Genomic DNA, 19,577 nt, shown 5'->3' with positions numbered 1-19,577 from the left:
AAAGCAATGAGAAAAATAAGGGGAAAAGTCAATATCAACTTTTTTAGATGTGTGGAATTTAACAAAAAAATTACCCAAAACCAAAAGGCTTTTAGTCAAGAAATATCCTGTGTTTCTTCAAATACTTTTCTGCTTTTTGTTTGTTTGTTTTGGTTTGTTTTTTCTCTGTCCTCTCTTTCTGGGACTCTCATTATGTGTGCTGTTGTTCTGTACAGAATTTGAGGTTGACAGGATTTTCCTTCCCCCACTTTACAGGTGCTGCCCCACCGTTTTTCCTCATACATTGTTTCTAATGAGAAACCTGCTGTCATCTTGACTTTGTTTTGTTTCTACTGCAACTTTGTTGCTCTCATTTTTTTAAATATTAACTTTACTATTTTTTTAAATAGTAACTTTACTTTTTTTAAATTATTATACTTTAAGTTCTGGGTTACATGTGCAGAATGTGCAGCTTTGTTACATAGGTATACATGTGCTATAGTGGTTTGCTGCACCCATCAACCCATCACCTACATTAGGTGTTTCTCCTAATGCTAGCCCTCCCCTAGCAAGACACATGCACATGTATGTTTATTGCAGCACTATTCTCAATAGCAAAGACTTGATACTAACCCAAATGTCCATCAATAATAAACTGGATAAACAAAATGTGGGACATATATACCATGGAATACTATGCAGCCATAAAAAATGATGAGTTCATATCCTTTGCAGGGACATGAAAGAAGCTGGAAACCATCATTCTCAGCAAGCTCTCACAAGAACAGAAAGCCAAACACCGCATGTTCCTCTCATTTTTTAAGACGATGGTTTTCTCACCGATTTTGAGCAATGTGATGATAACGTGCCCCAGTGTGGTTTTCTTTCCAAGTCTTATCCTGAGGTAACTTGAATTACTTAGCTCTGTGGGAAGACAATTGTCATAAATTTGGAAATATTTTGTCACCATTTATTCAAATATATTTTTCTGTCTTTCTCCTCTCACCTCCCCTTCAGTGGCACCAATTATGTATCTATTAGGCTACTTGGAGTTTGCCCAAATCTCACAGGTACAAATTTCATTTTTTTATCTTTTTTCTTTTCATTTTAGATAATGTCTTTGTCCATGTCTTCATATTCTCTAGCTTTTTTGTCTGAAATGTCTAATCTACCAGCAATCTTAGCCAATATATTTTTCTTTCAAACATAGTTTTTCTCTCTAGATATTCAATTTAGTTCTTTTTATATCTCCTGTCTCAACTTTTTGAAAGTGTGGAATACAATTGTAATAACTCTAGTGTCTCTGTCACCTAATTTTAACATCTGTGTCAGTCCTGGGTCCTGCTTCATTTATTTCTTCATTATGTGTCATGCTTTCCCGCTCCTTTGCATGCCTGGTAATTTTTGATTAAATATCAAAGGTTAAGTAACTTTCATGTACACCATTTATATATGACAGAGCTAGAATCTGTGCCAGAATGTAATGTACTTGGTCTTTCTCTTAAACCACTACTGCCTCTGAATTGGGGTGGAGTGAAGTGAGGTTGGGGAAGGAATGTGTAATAACTCCCTTCAAGCTGGAATATTTTGTTAACTGGCTTTGGCAACAAAAACAGTATTTTATTGTAGTGTTATATCATTTATTCTGTTTTTCAGGGTGAAGCAAGGGTCTGTGGTGCAGCAATTAGCTATATTTTCTAAATGTGTATCATAATTTGAAACATGGGATAAGCATTAGGGTGTAATAGTATTAATGCCTGACTTTTCAGAATACTTTTCTTGAGTAAAAATTCGAAAGCATGGAAGAAAACAGATGGATCCACATCACTAGAAAAGATATATTTTTTACATTTACCACACAAAGTAAAATGTATCTTAATAGTAAGAAAATGAATGACCATTAAGATTATAGATTCTGGGCAGTTTCTCAGAATTTTCATCATCTGATTTATTCCTGTATGAAAGTGGTAATTACTGGGATACAGCCAAAACATTCATCACCTATAAAATTTTGGCTTTAGATTTTGTTTCTTATCAGAAATGAGATTCTAAAACAATCTCAACTGCTTTTTCTAAAAATTATTCCTGTGAAGTTTATGCCCTTCATGAAAAATTATATTGCAGAGCTCAGCACTGCAATTCAGTTACACTGCCCTGAATTTGAGGTAATAAAATCCTAATAGGACAACTGTGGAATTCTTCACATGTTCTCCTAAATTTGTTTCTAGTGTCTATTAATTTGAAAAAGAAATAGTTATTTCAATATTCAGTAGAAAAAACGTGGGCTTAGGAGTTGAAAAAAATACTTTGCAATCTCAGCTTTGTCATGTTTTGATTTTGCGCAAATTACCTCCATTATGAGTTTTTCCTTCTCTATACAATGAGGGAAAAAATACTGTAACAGAATGGTTTCAGCTACCCCACACACCACCACCACCATCTGTGTGTTTTCCCTCATTTTAGATTCCCTTGACATGGCAAACTCTCTATGAAACATGTATCCTTCACAGCTGCATACTATAACAAGACTATTTCTTCGTGTGTCTTTCATTTACTGATAGAGAAATGTATTTCCTGGAAAGTGTTAAACAACCAGCCATCACATCTCCTTATCCAGAAATCGATCGCTTGCCCTTCTCTGAACCAGTTATGGTAGACATGGGATAGCACACCTTTTGCCAAACAGCAGATCCCTGTTTAAAAGATAAGGTACTCTTTTAAATTCTTCCTTGAAGAATCTTTATAGTATTTAAATAAAATATAAATAAAATACTTAATACAGAACCTGGAACATGAAAGGGGCTCAATAATTTCTAGAGATCTACTAGACAGCATCATGCCTGTAGCTTACCATATTGTATTGTCTCCTTAAAATTTCTAAGAGGACAGATCTTATATTTAGTGTTCTGACCAGTGTAATAATAATAATAATAGGAAGAATATAATACTCCTCCTTTTTCTGCAGTTTCACTTCCTGCAGCTTCAGCTACCCTTGGTCAACTATGATATCAAAATATTAAATGAAAACATCCAAAAATGAACCATTTGTAAGTTTTAAATTACATGCCGTTCTGAGTAGCATGATGAAATCTCGTTCCAACCCCCTCTGTTCTACCTGGGACATGAGTCGTCCCTTTGTCCAGCGTACCCATGCTGCGTAAGCTATCCACTGTTAGCCATTGACATCGTCTGCTCCTGACATCCAACCGTCTACATCGACATGGTTCAATGATCCAGGACCACCCAAAGCAGATGATCCTCCTTCTGATACATGGTCAGAAGGTCAGTCGTAGCCTAACGCTGCATCACAATGCCTACATCATTCGCTTCGCTTCATCTCCTCGCATCATCACAAGAAGGGCAAGTACAGTACAGTAAGACACTTTGAAAGAAATGAGAGAAAAAGAGAGATCACATTCACATAACTTTTATATCGGTTTATTGTTAGAATTGTTCTATTTTATTTTTATTATTAGCTATTTTTTTAAGATCTTACTGTGCCTAATCAATAAATGAAACTTCATTATAGAAATGTATGTAGTTGAAATAAAAGGCATATATAAGGCTATGGTACTATCCATAGTTTCAGGCATCCGCTGAGGGTCTTGGAACGTATTCCCCATGGATAAAGGGAAACTACAGTAATTGTGGGCATGAACAGAAACTGTGGGAAATGATTGATATTTTTATGGCTTTGATGGTGGTGATGGCTTCACAATTATATACTTATGCTCAACCTCATTGAGCTGTATCAATCAAATATCTACAGCTTTTGATATATCAATCATACTTCCATAAAGTGGTTTGAAAATAGATAAATAGTAGTTATCATTATCATAATATCAGTATCAGTAAATATTTTCTGAAGCAATATGTGACTATGGGAAGGACCATTTGTTTTTGAAAGCTGGATCAACCCCAAAAGGCTACTAGCTGGTGGAATCATAAAGTAGAAGAGCTATGCAAAATTAGATTTAAAAAATCTATTTGGCCAGGTGTGGTGGCTGACACTTATAATCCCAGCACTTTGGGAGGCAGAGGCGGGTGGATCACTTGAGGTCAGGAGTTCAAGACCAGCCTGGTCAACATGGTGAAGCCCTGTCTCTATTAGAACTACAAAATTATCCAGGCCTGGTGGTGGCATGTGCCTGTAATCCCAGCTACTTGGGAGGCTGAGGCAGGAAAATGGCTTGAACCTGGGAGGCGGAGGTTGCAGTGAGCCAAGATCGCACCATTGCACACTCCAGCCTAGGCAAGAGAGCAAAACTCCATCTCAAAAAACAAAAAATTATTAAACATGGAACATATGCGTAAGAGAGACAGGCTGTGTCTGTATATATATCTTCCTATTTGATGTGGAGGGAAGGCAAACTTAGACTAAAAATGTAGAGCTTGGGGAATGATGGTGTAGAGCCAGGAAGGCCAGGCTAACAAAGGACATATCCAAAAGCAATTTAATAAAAAGGTATTGTACATCAGCCATGTGCCAACCTTATGCTATGTCCTATGAAGAAGACAGAAGTAAATATGATAGGTATGAGTTAAATGGATAAGCAGAAGAAAAAAAAAAACACAAACCGATGTATTATAACGAGGTTAAAGGTTGCGAAATGGAAACTAAAAGGTTCTCTGGAAATATATAGCTGCAACTGTATTTAATATTTTGGGTCACAATAGGAAAATACTTTCATATGAAATAGAATTTCAGTAAGACCTATGGACAGAAGTAGTAATTCTGAGAGGATAAAGAGCCTTCCAAGAAGAAGGAATCACATATACAAAGGCCCCTAGTTAAGGGAGATGAAACATGTTTACAAAATAAGTGCACACCGCCAGGAGACAGACACAAGATCACTTGGAAGAAGAGGTCAAGACCGTAATCTGGGGAACTGCTGGAGAGCTATGTTGAAGATTTAGAGTTTCCTCAAAGGCCAATGGAAAGCCGTGATAGGATTTTAAGCAGAAAGTGATACATTTATATATCAAAATGCAAAAGTGCTTACTCACATTATAAACACAAAAATGGATAGAAGTGGGGCAGAAGATACAGAGGAAACAGGTAGGTGTGTTTGCTAACATTTATGTATGCTTGATTATAGGATTATATTTTTGACGCTGACATGGCAATCGGGAGGGAGTAAAGGAGTTGGGCTGACTTAAAAGGTAGAAATAAAAGTACTTCGTTATTTATTCAATATTAAAGTGAGGGAGGTATAAAAGACAAATATGACTCTGGTTTCTTTCATCTATAATTGGGAGAAAGCTGCACCATTTACTTACATAGGGAGAAATGTCAAAGAAAAGTTTGGAAAAGTGGAGATCAGTAAAAGACATCATCTATTCATAAGGGTCAGACATTTTGTTATGCACTTTACACGAATTATTTCAATTACTTTTGTCACACCATAATAAGATAAAATCAGTTAGCTTTCTAATTCTACAGGTTTTAGTCTATAACCTGAAGCTTAGATTCTAAAACCTTGTTTAAGGTCACAGAGGTGTTAAGTAATATAGATTGGATAAACATCTTAAGCTAAATCTGTCTGAATTCAGAGAGATTTACAAGAGTTTTTGCTCTTCATCACTGTAGTGCATCTCTTCTTCTTTCCAGCATATTATATAAATGGAATTGTACGTAAGTCCTTTTGTAGACTGGCTTTATTTACTCAATATAATTTCAAGAAAATACATCCAGGTTATCACAGGTATCAGTAGTCTGTTTCTTTTTATGTTGAGTAGCATTCCATTGTATGGACATATCACAGTTTGTTTATCCATCCACCCATTGAAGGACATCTATGTTGTTTCCAGTTTCTATTTTAATAAGGCTGCTAGAAACATCCATGTCCAGGTTTTTTATGTGAAGAAAAGTTTTCATTTTTGAGATAAATGCCCAGGAGTGCTATTGCTGAACTGTACAGTAGTTGTATGTTTAGTTTTGTTTAAAAAGCAAAAAAACCAACAACGAACAAACAAAACCTCTCTCATATCCACATAGTGATAATTCATTGCTGTTTTAATTTGCATTTCTGTAATGACTAATAAGACTATACATCTTTTCACGTGCTTATTATCATATATAGATCCTCTTCAGTGAAATGGCCCATTTTTTTTGTCTTTTTCCCTTTTTCTAATTAGATTGTACTTTTATTTTAGGGCTGAATTTTGAGAGTTTTTAATGTATTGTAGATTCTAGCCCTCTGTCAGCTATGTAGTTTGCAAATATTTTCTGCCAAACTGTAGCATGTCCTTGAAAACTTTTAACAGGCCGGGTGTGGTGGCTCACCCGTATAATCTTAGCACTTTGGGAGGCTGAGGCAGGCAGATCACATGAGGCCAGGTTTTCAAGAGCAGCCTGGCCCACATGTTGAAAACCTGTCTCTACTAAAAATACAAAAATTACCCAGGTGTGATGTCTCATGCCTGTAATCCTAGCTATTTGGGAGGCTCAGGCAGGATTGTCACTTGAACCTGGAATGTGGAGCTTGCAACAAGCTAAGATCGCAGCACTGCACTCCAGCCTGGGCAACAGAGCACGACTCTGTCTCAAAAAAAAAAAAAAAGAAGAAGGAGAGAAAGAAGGAAGGAAGGAAGGAAGGAAGGAAGGAAGGAAGGAAGGAAAGAAAGAAAGAAAGAAAGAAAGAAAGAAAGAAAGAAAGAAAGAAAGGAAAGAGAAAGAAAGAAAGGAAAGGAAAGAAAGAAAGAAAGAAAGAAAGAAAGAAAGAAAGAAAGAAAGAAGAAAGAAAGAAAGAAAAAAATTTTAACAGAGTATGTTGTAGAGTGTAAGTTCTTAATTTGAATGAAGTTTAATATATCAAATTTTTTCTTTCATAGATTGTCCCTTCTATTGTCAAGTCAATATAATACAGCCACTCCTTATTTGTTGTTGTTTAGTATTTTCATGACATATATATCTCCAACCTTTCTATCTGAAATATTTGAAATATTAGGCATTACATTATATACACATTAGAGTCTACTGGTATCATCATTTTACCAGTTTGAGTTGAGTGCAGAAAAATTACTGCATTTTCCATCTCTTTATTCTTTCCTATGTATAATATAATTTTCTTAATGTTTTCTCAACATACATTTAAAAATATATAGTGTTATAATTTTTTCTTTAATCATTAAACACCATTCAGAAAATAAAGAGGGGAAGAAAAGCTTATTGTATTTATCATATGTTTGCTTACTATGTTCTTTTCTTTTGATGTTTCTATATTCCTTTTTAAAATAAATTCTTTTTAAATAACATTTTTTTTAGCCATTTTTTTAAGGTAGGTTGGTTGGCAAAAAAAAAATTCTCTTAGTTTTGCTTTATCTACTATTGTATTAATTTCTCCTTCATTTCTGAAGGATACTTCTACTGTATATAGGACTCTGGGTTGACTATTATTTTCTTTTAGTGTTTGCATAATGCTCTGCCACTTCATTCTGACTCTCATGGTTTTTGTAGAATTTTACTGTCATTCAAATTGTTTTCCCTTTTATAGGTAGTATTATTTTTGTCATAATGTTTTCAAATGTTTTGATTTCAAATCAAAATATTTTAGATTTTAGATTTCAAATGTTTGACTATGATATGTCTTGATGTGTATTTCTTTGGTTTTCCCTATTTGGGATTCCCTCACCTGCTTGTATCTATAGGTTTTTATCTTTGACAAATTTGACAATTTTGCAGCTGTTATTTTTACCAAGTATGTTTTCAGCCCTGCTTTCTTCTCTTTTCTCAGGACTCTGACAAAATGAAGGTTGTATTTTTGTATAGTTCTACACATCTTTGAGGCTCTGTTTAATTTTTTCTAAGTCTCTTTTCTCCCTGTTTCAGATTCGGTAATTTCAATTAATTTACCTTAAAGTTCATTGATTTGTTCCTCTCTTCAGTCCATTGTATTATTGAGGTGTTTTTGCTTTGTTTCATTTTTACATCAGTAATTGTGATTTTTGGAGTATGTTATTCCCATTTACTCCTTCTTTATATCTTCCATTGCTTTTATGACACTTTCTATTTTTTTCCGTTTCAAGTGTGTTTTTCACTGCTTATTAAAACAAGGTTATGCCAGCTACTTCACTGCTTGTTAAAATATTTTTATGCCAGCTACTTCAAAATGTTTGTCAGATAATTCTAATATCTCTGTTTGATTTTTGTCTTGCTAGGCTACCTTATATCTAGTTCTTTGGGAGAAAGCTCTTCTTGTGGCTTTTTTCTGTACCTATTAGTATATTCAGGTTATTGACTTCTTCAGATTTAGGTCTGAGATGTATAAAGTGAATTGATAATCCAGGGAATTGACCATCATGTTACCATTTGAGCCCATAGTTTTCTAGCCAGTGAGTTTGCTTCTCTTCCCCTTTCAGATTCTTCTTATGTTTTATTTATATGTATACATATAAAATATATATTTCATATATATGGAATATAATAATTGATTATATTGATTATAATAAATGATGATATATAATCAATGCTTTAATTTGATTATATATAATCAAAGCATTGATTATATATCAGTTATATATGTACACTATATATACAATATATGTGTGTATAGATACAGTTATATATATACACAATCTATAGGTGTGTATATATACAATGCTAGGGTTGTGTGTGTGTATATCTATGTATAGGTACTTATGTATGTATAATTTCCAGGAGAGGTTTCTCAGAGTTTTTTTCAGTTGAATATTTTTCTGTTTTTCTATTATCTAAAAATATTTTTATTTTGCCTTAATTGATGAAGGTTATTTTTGCCTCAGAGTAACATTACAAGTTGGCAGTTAATTTTAGCCTACTGAAGATATTATTTAACTATTTTCTGGTTTTCACTGCTTAGAAAATTTTTTTTTTGGTCTAACTCTACCTGCCTTGAAGGTAACTGTCTTTCCCTCTGACTACTTTTTTTTTTTAAATTTTATTATTATTATACTTTAAGTTTTAGGGTACATGTGCACAATGTGCAGGTTTGTTACATATGTATACATGTGCCATGTTGGTGTGCTGCACCCATTAACTCGTCATTTAGCATTAGGTATATCTCCTAATGCCATCCCTCCCCCCTCTCCCCACCCCACAACAGACTGTGGTGCATGATGTTCCCCTTCCTGTGTCCACATGTTCTCATTGTTCAATTCCCACCTATGAGTGAGAACATGCAGTGTTTGGTTTTTTGTCCTTGTGATAGTTTGCTGAGAATGATGGTTTCCAGTTTCATCCATGTCCCTACAAAGGACATGAACTCATCCTTTTTTATGGCTGCATAGTATTCCATGGTGTACATGTGCCACGTTTTCTTCATCCAGTCTATCATTGTTGGACATTTGGGTGGTTCCAAGTCTTTGCTATTGTGAATACTGCCACTATAAACATATGTGTGCATGTGTCTTTATAGCAGCATGATTTATGATTCTTTGGGTGTATACCCAGTAATGGGATGGCTGGGTCAAATGGTATTTCTAGTTCTAGATCCCTGAGGAATCACCACAGTGACTTCCACAATGGTTGAACTAGTTTACAGTCCCACTGACAGTGTAAAAGTGTTCCTGTTTCTCCACATCCTCTCCAGCACCTGTTGTTTCCTGACTTTTTAATGATTGCCGTTTTGTATCTCATTGCGGTTTTGATTTGCATTTCTCTGATGGCCAGTGATGATGAGCATTAGTAGTGCTATCAGTGTATGTGAAATATGACCATTACATGAAAGCCGTTGTTGGTCTGCATATGTGTGGTGGGGAAGTAGAGCCTGGGTGAAGAAAAAAGGCAGTCCCGCAGAGACAGGCTCACTGTGAGCAGGGCTTGCCCTCCATACAACCAGAGCCAAGGGTCATCAACGAATGACCACTACAGAAAGCAAAGAGCTTCCTGATCTTTGCTCCAAAAGTCCCATTTCTGTAGGAAGAGCAGTCACTGGCTCAACGTGAACTAGTGTTTGCCGCTTGGTCAACCAATTCCCATGAAGCCGTTGGACCAGGCTGTGTCCCTTACACAGACTGAGGCCATGTTCCTGCCATACCATACAGGCTCCTTGTTGGATGCAGCACCCCTGCCTACATAGTGCTTGCTCACACCCTCATTAGGTCTTAAAATGTGGTCGTTTGCAAGGATTGTTTTTATTGATGCGCTTTAGCCAGATTCTCTGGGCTGTATTTCACATAAGTCTCTGTGTGCATAAGCAGACCTCACTTGTTTTGCCCTGTGTACTGTGTAAATAAGAGAATCGCCCACAAATTTCAGCCAGAAAAGAAAAGTTGGCCAATTAAAACCACTTGATTGAAATGGTTCAATTATGAGAAAGCCATATTGTAAGTTCACACGGAAAAAGATTCCATATAAAATGCCCTCTGGTTGAACATTCCACTAAAACATGTTTGAAGCAAGTAATAAATAAACAGAATCTTTACTTCAAAAAGCTAGAAATAGGGATTAGAAGGAAACAGATAAATGACCCCTTTGTAGAAATGATGCTTTCTCCCCTTTTACACTGACTAATTGACAACTATAAGGATCTCTTTTTTTCCCCCTTTCCAGAGGGAAGAAAAGATTTGAGTTGGCTCCAATCCCATTAGCACAACTAGCTGGAGATAAGCCATCTGTCACCGCTGCTGCTGGCTTCAACTGCCACTCTAATTGACAATGAACCCAGAGACCTGTAATAATTGTGGCTGCTCAGTGACTTCGACAGGTAATGCCTTCCTTTTAGAATCCATCAAGCCCCATCTGTGCCTGCTTGGTGCTTCTCTCCCGGGATGCTCTTCTCTGGGAGCCTGCAGAGCTCTGCCCAGACCAAGGGCTCGCCTCATTAGGGAGGCTTTGCTGGGGCCTGGGGACGGCAGGCCCACAGTGAAATTGAAAACCTCCTACAACTTGTTGTAAGATTTTAATCCTATCGTCAGCCATTGGCAACATCTGTCATTCAGCCCAAGCTGTTTGGGGGAGATTTGCACCAACTGCTTTTGCTTGTCATACTTAGAAAAAAAAAATACTTATTTCCATGATTTTGTTGTTGTTGTTATTGTTGTTGTTTGTTTGGACCAGTGGTTTTGGTAAATTTACCTTAAGGTTTTTTGTTTTGATATTTTTTTTTTCTTTTTAATATCTGGCTTCCTTTAAGGCAAAGAACAGCATGCACATCTGAGATTGCCTGGGGATAATGGTGAGGTCAGAAAAGATGGCGTAGGCTACGGTGTATTTCATCAGCTGGAATTGCATGCTGACTTGCAATGTGGGCAAATAACTGTAGAACGCAACCTGAATCTCACACACTGGGCTTCATTCCAAGAGCTATTTCTTTTACAATTGATTTTTACAGCTTGAAAACAGTCCCATTTTCTTGAGAAGTGGCACTGTTGTCCCCAGGACTCAGCAATTATGGTCCTGCTGACATTTCCTTCCAAGCTTCTTGGTGAGACAAGAGTGACATGGTGTGAAGGTCTGCGCCAGGAAACCCGTCCTCTGTGACAATGGTGAGCATCCCTGACGGCCAAAGGACTGCTGTAGTTGGCCTGTGGCTTCTGGATCCTGGTGGGAGAGCCCACTGCCATGCCTTCATTCATCCAAGCTGCCTTCATTTGAAAGAAAAAACTAAATAAAAAACCAACAAAATCTGATTGCCCGTAATGTCTCCTGAGACTACACTTTGTTCTGTGTGCCTGAAACATCTATTAACAAAGATCCCAACCTGCAGGTTCTCTACTTGTGTCACTGCAGAGAAATTTTAGGAGAAGGATGTCTCAGGGGGCTCTCAGGCTGGCAGGCTCCCAGGTGAGTGTTTGAAAACAAAAGCCAACCATGGGTTTTGGGCCATGGTTCTCCAGTAGCACCCATGACAATATACCTGGGAAGCCTGTAAGAGGCACAGTGTCAGCTTCACCTGGACCTATTCAGAGACCCTGGGAGCAGGCACAAGAGAATTGTGCCCTTCGCAAGTTCCCTGGGTATATCCCATGCAGCTAAGATCTACAGAGGAGGTTTTGGAATCAGGGCTGTAAGACATCCAGGTTAGAGGTTCAAAAGAAGAAAGCCTAAGGGAGCATTGGAGGAGAGCAGAGAGGCCGGTGGGCAGGGTCCCACATGCTCTGTACACAGAGGAAGGGGAAGTGGAGCTGAGCGTTGGTGCGAGATATGGTCTACATGAGGTTAGGGTTGCCGTGGTGTTCTAGTCTAAGCCAATTGACCAGGTGGAAACCAGCCTGATGGACAGAGAATAATTAAGGAAGACAGTGTTCTTAGAGCCAAATAAATGAGCAGGGGAGAAACAGGGAATCAGCTCTTAGGAAGTCAGGAGCAGATTCCGTAAGGCGCATTGTAGAGCTTTACAAAGATTTTGACATTTTTCTGAATTCAACCTGGGGGATTATATCAAGTTCCTACATTATTACAAAGGAGACTTTTTGAAGACCTCAAAATTTAGCAAAACAAGCAAACAGAAAATGGAAAGCAGCTGTCATAGAAGCTGATTAGATACATTAGGTCAAGCTTAATGTGAACATGAGAAGAACGTAGCTCACGTCTGACTAAAGGAAAGGTTTTGCTTTGGCTATTTTTATTTTTAAAAAGTAATAGGAAGGAGAAGTAAGATTTTAGACTTAGAAAAACCCTTTGAGGTTATATGGTAAACTTTGTATTTCTTATTGATGTGTTTGTTGTTTGTTTGTAATCAATATTCAGGAAAGTGATATGATTTATTTAAGGTCAAACATCAAATTGAGCTTGGCCAGAAACCAGGGCTCCTGGTTAGGGAAGTCTCTTTCCAGCAAAGCTGGCTCTGCTCTTTGCTTATTTTTTTTTTCGGTTGCAAATAATCTGTAAATTAAACTCACAATCAATCTTTGCACCAGTGAATGCTCTTCATCTGCTTTCATCTTGCCATTTTGCAGTGCTACATCCAGATGCCAAGCTCTGGCCTCAAAGGCCTGATTCCAGCATTTAGGATGGAGAGACAACCCTGATGATCTCCTCTTTCCACGAGAACACAATTCCTCAAAATTGTCTTTTCTAAGTCTTTGGTAACTTAACTGCCAAAATCTTGGAGCTGAAACACCATCTCTGACCATTTGGGGATAATTTCCTCTTTATTACTCTTCTTTTAGGTTGTACCCCCTTATTTCATGCTACTTAGTTCTCACTCCAGGGTATTCCCACTCTTGGGGTATGTTCAAGTTACAACCCTCTCCCGCAGCCAGAGGTGGAGTTAAGTTGAGAGCTGCTCTGGTCCTGACAATGTGTTTTCTCTCCTTTAAGCCAATCCTTCCATCTCCTTAATCATTAACTTTATAGTTTGAACTTTTTCCAATTTGTCCACATTTTCAGAAAAGCAAAAGCAATCCAGTACTCTAAAAATAAACCAAGCTTTCTGTCTCTTAAACTTTGTGTAATCTGCACAATTAAATATTAATGTTTGTAGTTTATTGTCTTCTGCTCTCGCTGATTCCTACTTTCCTTAGACCCTTTTACCTTTTTACTTGTATGCATGCATACATTTAAATTACTTATCTATTCATGTAACAGGAATGCCTGAACACGGCTTATATAAACAACTCTTTCTCAGGACAGTCTATCAGGGGATGAAAGCAAAACACCTTTTTCTACTGGCTCCAGCCTCTCATTGGTCAAACGTTTGCCTCGTGGGTGTTCGTGCTTCATGATGGGAGTGTGAAGCGGACATTGTCCAGTTGTGCCTGTGTGACATTGGTCTGAACAAGAGCTGGGACCAATGGCTACAGCTCGCAGATGGATGAGCCTGAGGGGATACAAACCATCTCATGCAGGTATAGTGCAGCCTGAGGGAGGAAACAGAGACAAAACACACAGCACATTAAGTACTGCCACAGAGACATGCACCAAGTAGTGTGAGAAAACCCCAAGGAGACACTGAATTCAGTCTTGAGGGGTCAAGGAGGAGTTCCCTGTTGAAGCCAAATCTAGATAGTGATGTGCTTGAGCCTGCACAGGTAAAGAGGAGAGAAGGATGGAAAGAAAGATGAGGGGTCATCTTTCTTCAGGTTGTGTTGTTACCTATTTTCACAAGATAGAAATATTGTGAATATATTCCCATGCTTTTAATATTCTTTATTATAATATTAATGATGATATAATATTCCATGTTCTATCACATGCCTACATTATAATTTATTTAAAGGTCAGGAGAGACAATGGGACTCTGCAAGGAAAGGGCTGTTCAAGGGCCCAAGGCACCAGAGGCTATGCAATGTTTAGTATTTTTTTCATGGCTTGAAAATCTTCATGATATCAATAAAGGATTCCCAGATGGATCCAGTCAATTGTCTTTCTGGTTCCCAAGTTTTACTTGACCTCATTAAGCATGCCAATTCTTATTTAACTCATAAGCATCACTGCAGTGAACATTTTTCTTAATGTATTTAGACCCTGAGATCAAAAGTATAATTAATGGTTCTTTCCTGTTTCTCTGCCTTCTAATCTATAAAATGAAAAATAATCCAATTCTAAAAGGTAGAACTGGTTCTCCAGCTGAGAAACTGACCTCTTTTCAGCCTCTCAATCCCCCTACAGGGCATGTAACCTGGCCGTGTCTCAGCTTCAGGTGGGAGAAACTTGGGAAGACTCTTAACTGCTGTTTCCTGGGCTTGCTCCTGCTGGTGCATTTTCCTGTGCTGCTTCTTATACCCAGTGCCTTCATGCACCTGTCCTTCCATCACTTGTCCATACCTCTCAGGTAACAAGTTGAATAATTTCAGCCGTCATTACATCTTAAGGTGAAGGCATTCAAACTCTAATTTGTTTCTATTTCCAGCAATTTCAAGCACCAGTAACAAGAAGCAGTGTCACCCAGGTGAAAGTCTGAATCACCCCACCTCGGCCTGACCACAGGAAAGCAGAGAATGGCACTGGATCTATTTTGGGTGCTTCCTGAATGAAGTATATGGGCCAGCTGTAAGCTTTTTCTTAATGTAATTATCATTTTCCACCTTATTCATTTGCAAACTCCTCTTCTAAACCCAAATCTCCTTTGTTTCTCAGCACTGGTTGACTTTTTAAAACTGATGTCTTTGAAATGCACTAATGTCCAAAGATAAATGTGCTGCCTCAAGCACCACTTCAGGGTTGTCAGTCCCAGGTACAATTTGCCCTTTCACTGAAGAATCAATGACCACTTACATTTGTTTACCATTTTAAATTTGTGTGCAAGTCTGTATAAATATGGCTTCAGGCTGTGTTGTTACCTATTTTCACAAGGTAGAAATATTGTGAATATATTCCCATGCTTTTAATATTCTTTATTATAATATTAATGATGATATAATATTCCATATTCTACCACATGCCTACATTATAATTTATTTAAATAATTCCTTATTGTGCTTCATTCCATTCAGTTTGTTTTCAATGCTTCACGGGTGCACTGAACATTTTAGCTTATAAATCTTTGCCTTTATATCTGAATAATTGTTTACAAAATAATTTTAAGAATTCATGTTGTGATACAAATTTCCTAGGATGAGTCATCGGGAAGACCATTAAGGAAGATTTTTAATGTAAGAAGACTTTACTGGATATCTGTGATTTGCAGAACACTGTTGAGAAACAAACAACACACAGAATGCAAGCTTGCCTTTAAGAATGTATATCCTAATTAGGGAAATAATTACATTTCCATATATATCATGTGTACACACATACATACACATATGTATATATGAGTCATCTCATGTATGTCATATATGTGTATTTGTGTGTATAGATATATGTTTTTTTTTTGTTAGAAGAACTACATCAATGTGAACCAAAAAACACAATGGCAGAAGAGGCCATCTGAGCCTGCTTCTTATCTATTTCTGAGCATCACTGGCACCTCTCTCCTGTATAATTCATATGACAACGATGTACACTATACCATGTGTTTATTTTACCAAATGTTGTTCTTTAATTTATCTTGAATGCACTGAATTCCCCTGCTCACCAGAACAAATGTATTCATCTCCCAAAACCTATCTCTTAATTCTGGGTAAAGATTTTGCTTATTGAGTCACTTCAAGTTAAGGCAGGGATGTCCAGTCTTTTGGATGCTGATATGGTGCAGGTGTGTCCCCACCCAAATCTCATCTTGAATTTTAGCTCCCATAATTCCCATGTGTTGCGGAAGGGACTTCCTGGAAGGTAATCAAATCATGGGGGTGGGTCTTTCCCATACTGTTCTTGTGATAGCAAATAAGTCTCACAACATCTGCTGTTTTTATAAAGGGTAGTTCCGTTGCACACGCACTCTTGCCTGCCACCATGTAAATTGTGCCCTTGTTCCTACTTCATTCATCTCCTGCCATGATTGTGAGGCCTCCCCAGCCACGTGGAACTGTGAGTCCATTAAATCTTTTTCCTTTATAAATTACCCAGTCTCAGGTATGTCTTTATTAGCAACGTGAGTACAGACTAACACAGATTCCCTTAGCCACACTGGAAGAAGAAGTGTCTTGGGCCACATATAAAATACACTAAAAGGCCAAGAATGGTGAGTCATACCTGTATTCCTAGCACTTTGGGAGGCTGAGGCAGGTGGATCACTTGAGGTCAGGTGTTCAAGGCCGGCCTGGCCAACATGGTGAAACGTCTGTCTCTACTAAAAATACAAAAATTAGCCAGGCATGGTGGTACATGCCTGTAATGCCAGCTACTTGGGAGGCTGAAGCAGGAGAATCACTTGAATCCAGGAGGCAGAGGTTGCAGTGAGCCAGGATTGTACCATTGCACTCCAGCCTGGGCTACAGAGTGAGACTCCATCTCAAAAAGTAAATAAATAAATAAATAAAATAAAATATGCTAACACTAATGATAGCTGATGAGCTAAAAAAAAAAAAAAAAAAAAAAAAAAAAAAAAAAAAAAAAAACAAGTGCCTGCGTAAATCTCATGATGCTTTAAGAAAGTGTACGAATTTGTGTTGGGCCACATTCAAAGCTGTCCTGGGCCACATGTGGCCAAGGGCCTCAGGTTGGACAAGCTTGAAGGGATTGTTTTAATGTTAATGAGTCTGTGGATAAATTCAGCAGGGATCAATAAATTCGAATGGAAAAGAATACTTTTTTTATGTTAACTAGCTTCCAAAGTGAAATTTAGCAGTGATTATAGCCAACAGAACACAGGAGTGTACAGGTTCTGGAGACACAGTCAACAGTATGGATAAGAGATATTTTTATACCATGTTAAAAGAGTTACCCATATCTAAAATAATATTTCTGTCTTCAAAATGTTTGTGGTTATTTAAGCCGCTACTAAATTTCATTCATGAATTATATGATTCCTTACTTTAAAATCTCATGTTACTAATCTTTTAAAAAATATTTTCATACTGGTATTTTAATATAATATAATTGGTTTCCTTGGAGATCCTATTTTGTGTATGTGTGTGTGTTTGCGTGTGTGTGTGTGTATATCCTAAGAAACTTAAGTTTCCCAGTTGCCTTTATAAATCCGAGGCACACAAGGCTACTAGCACCTGGACCCTAACTAGCCTTGCTTACGCTGCCTCCTGTATCCCTTTCTCATGGTGACAGGCCTCTAGTGCTACCCAGAGTGAGCTTTGGCTTTACTGTGGCTGTGACTGTCTTCCCTGTCAGATTGTAATATTCTTAAGAGCAGAGACACATCTCCATTTTATATCTCTGGCTCACAGTTCAGAGTGAAACATGAATTAATCATTTAATAAATGTTTATTGAACTAAGCCAGATGGAAGCAAATCTTCAGGAAAGGCTTTGAAGTGAGATGGGATTTATCATGGGCCTTGAAAATAGGCAGGATTTGCATTGGCACGGAGCACAGAAAGCAAGCTGAAAATTGCTCTGTGAACACTCTAGTGACGGCATGAATGAGGTCGAGGGGGATGGGCTGGGCTAAGGATGTGCATCCTCCAATCCTGTAATTTGGCCAAGGGTGATAAAAGGAAATTGGCCCGTTGTGAATGCCCATGAGTATGGATGGGCACCTCAGTCCCCACATTAGCAGCTAACTTCAAAATCCTTTTCAGCTTTGTATCTTTTTGAAAGGACAAGTAAGTAACGTCAGTAATATATTTTTAAAAATCAGAAAATTGCCCATAATTTTCACCTACAAAAGCACCACTGAAATAGGCTCTATGAATAATTGTTGTCATGAAAATTGTTAGTCTTAAGCAATTATTGGGGAAAAGCTGAGTTAAGATATTGAAACAAGATTCTGTACACTGAAAGTCTCTAAGTCTTTACACTAAGGTTTATTGAACTGTGAGAGGGAAAACGTGCACGGCCTCACTCAAATTTACTTGGATTTTGGGAACATTTTTATCCCTGGGCATCTCTCCAAGCTAGTGTTTCTTAGAATATATTTTAGGCAATGTCTGCCTATACCTACATTTTCCCTATTTCAACATGCAAAATACAGAAGTGTGTATTTATAGAATGGTGGTCATTGTGGAGCGTTGGAAAATGAGAACAGGTTAAAAGCACTCTGAGCTGTCTCTACTCAATTTACATCATGCGAGTGTAGTTTCTCACTAAGGTCTCCTATCAATACTTCCTAACATGTCTTATAGAAATTTTCAAATAAAGTTTTGGAAGTGAAATAGCTAATAATTGGGAAAATACGGTAGTCATTGCTTGCAGAAGAGTGTCTGAGTTCTCGTTCTTCATAGCTTATTAGTGAGGGAGAACCACATCTCATCTCAGTGGAGGCAGTAGCAAGGTTTTGTTGGAGGTCCCCCATCAGGATTACTTGATCTTTAAAGAGATGCAGATGGGAAGGAAAAGGTGAGCTTTGACTTCCAAGCACAGAGATCAGATTGCTGGTTATTAAGAAGATTATCTTCTAACTCCCCCTTTTCCTGGAATATAATTATAATTTACTTGCCAAATAATTGTTGTTGTTGTTTTAACATGGCAATCACGTATTTGCCATATGTGAAAAAGAATATTTAAAATATTTTTTAAAACTATGTATGTAAAAAAATGTTTAAATTATTTTAAAAATATGTTATATCTACCATGGCACCATCCTTGCTGTTGAGAAATGACTCTTACCTTCTTACTTAGAAGGAAATGTCAGAAGCAGAAGTACATTTGAATATGATTATTTGAAAGCTTCATCCATTTTTCAAAGAATGTATACAGTAATACTAAATAGAATTAAAAGCACAGTTTATCAACTCTTGACTAAGAACAGTCTAGCAAGTAATATCAGAGTGGCTGTGATTCCTATTGGACTAATCTAATAATTTATGAAAAGGTGATAGTAAGCTTGGACCAAGAGCACCCAAGAGAAAATAGATTTAAGAGATTTTAACAGCTTTCATTAAAAAAAATCCAGGTCCATAACAAATGTTTTCCTTAGCCCTGTATTTCTTTTAACAAAAACAGAAACAAAATCAAGGAAAGCAGGAGAGGCATACCCTAGCTACTACCCATATGGCTTACACTTTGATTCCTCCCGCGACCCCCAGCCACACATGTGCAGATGCTGAGAGGCCTGTGATTTACACATTTTACCCCAACTCTCTTAGACATACTCACTCTGCACCTCACTCTCTTCCACCTTCTTCTTCCGTACTCTTTCTACCATTTACGATTTCTCTTAACTCTGTTTGAATGAATATA

The sequence above is a fragment of the Symphalangus syndactylus genome, chromosome 18 (genome assembly GCF_028878055.3).
Source record: "Symphalangus syndactylus isolate Jambi chromosome 18, NHGRI_mSymSyn1-v2.1_pri, whole genome shotgun sequence".
NCBI classification, from domain to species: domain Eukaryota; kingdom Metazoa; phylum Chordata; class Mammalia; order Primates; family Hylobatidae; genus Symphalangus; species Symphalangus syndactylus.
Note: the sequence above shows the minus strand (reverse complement) of the source record.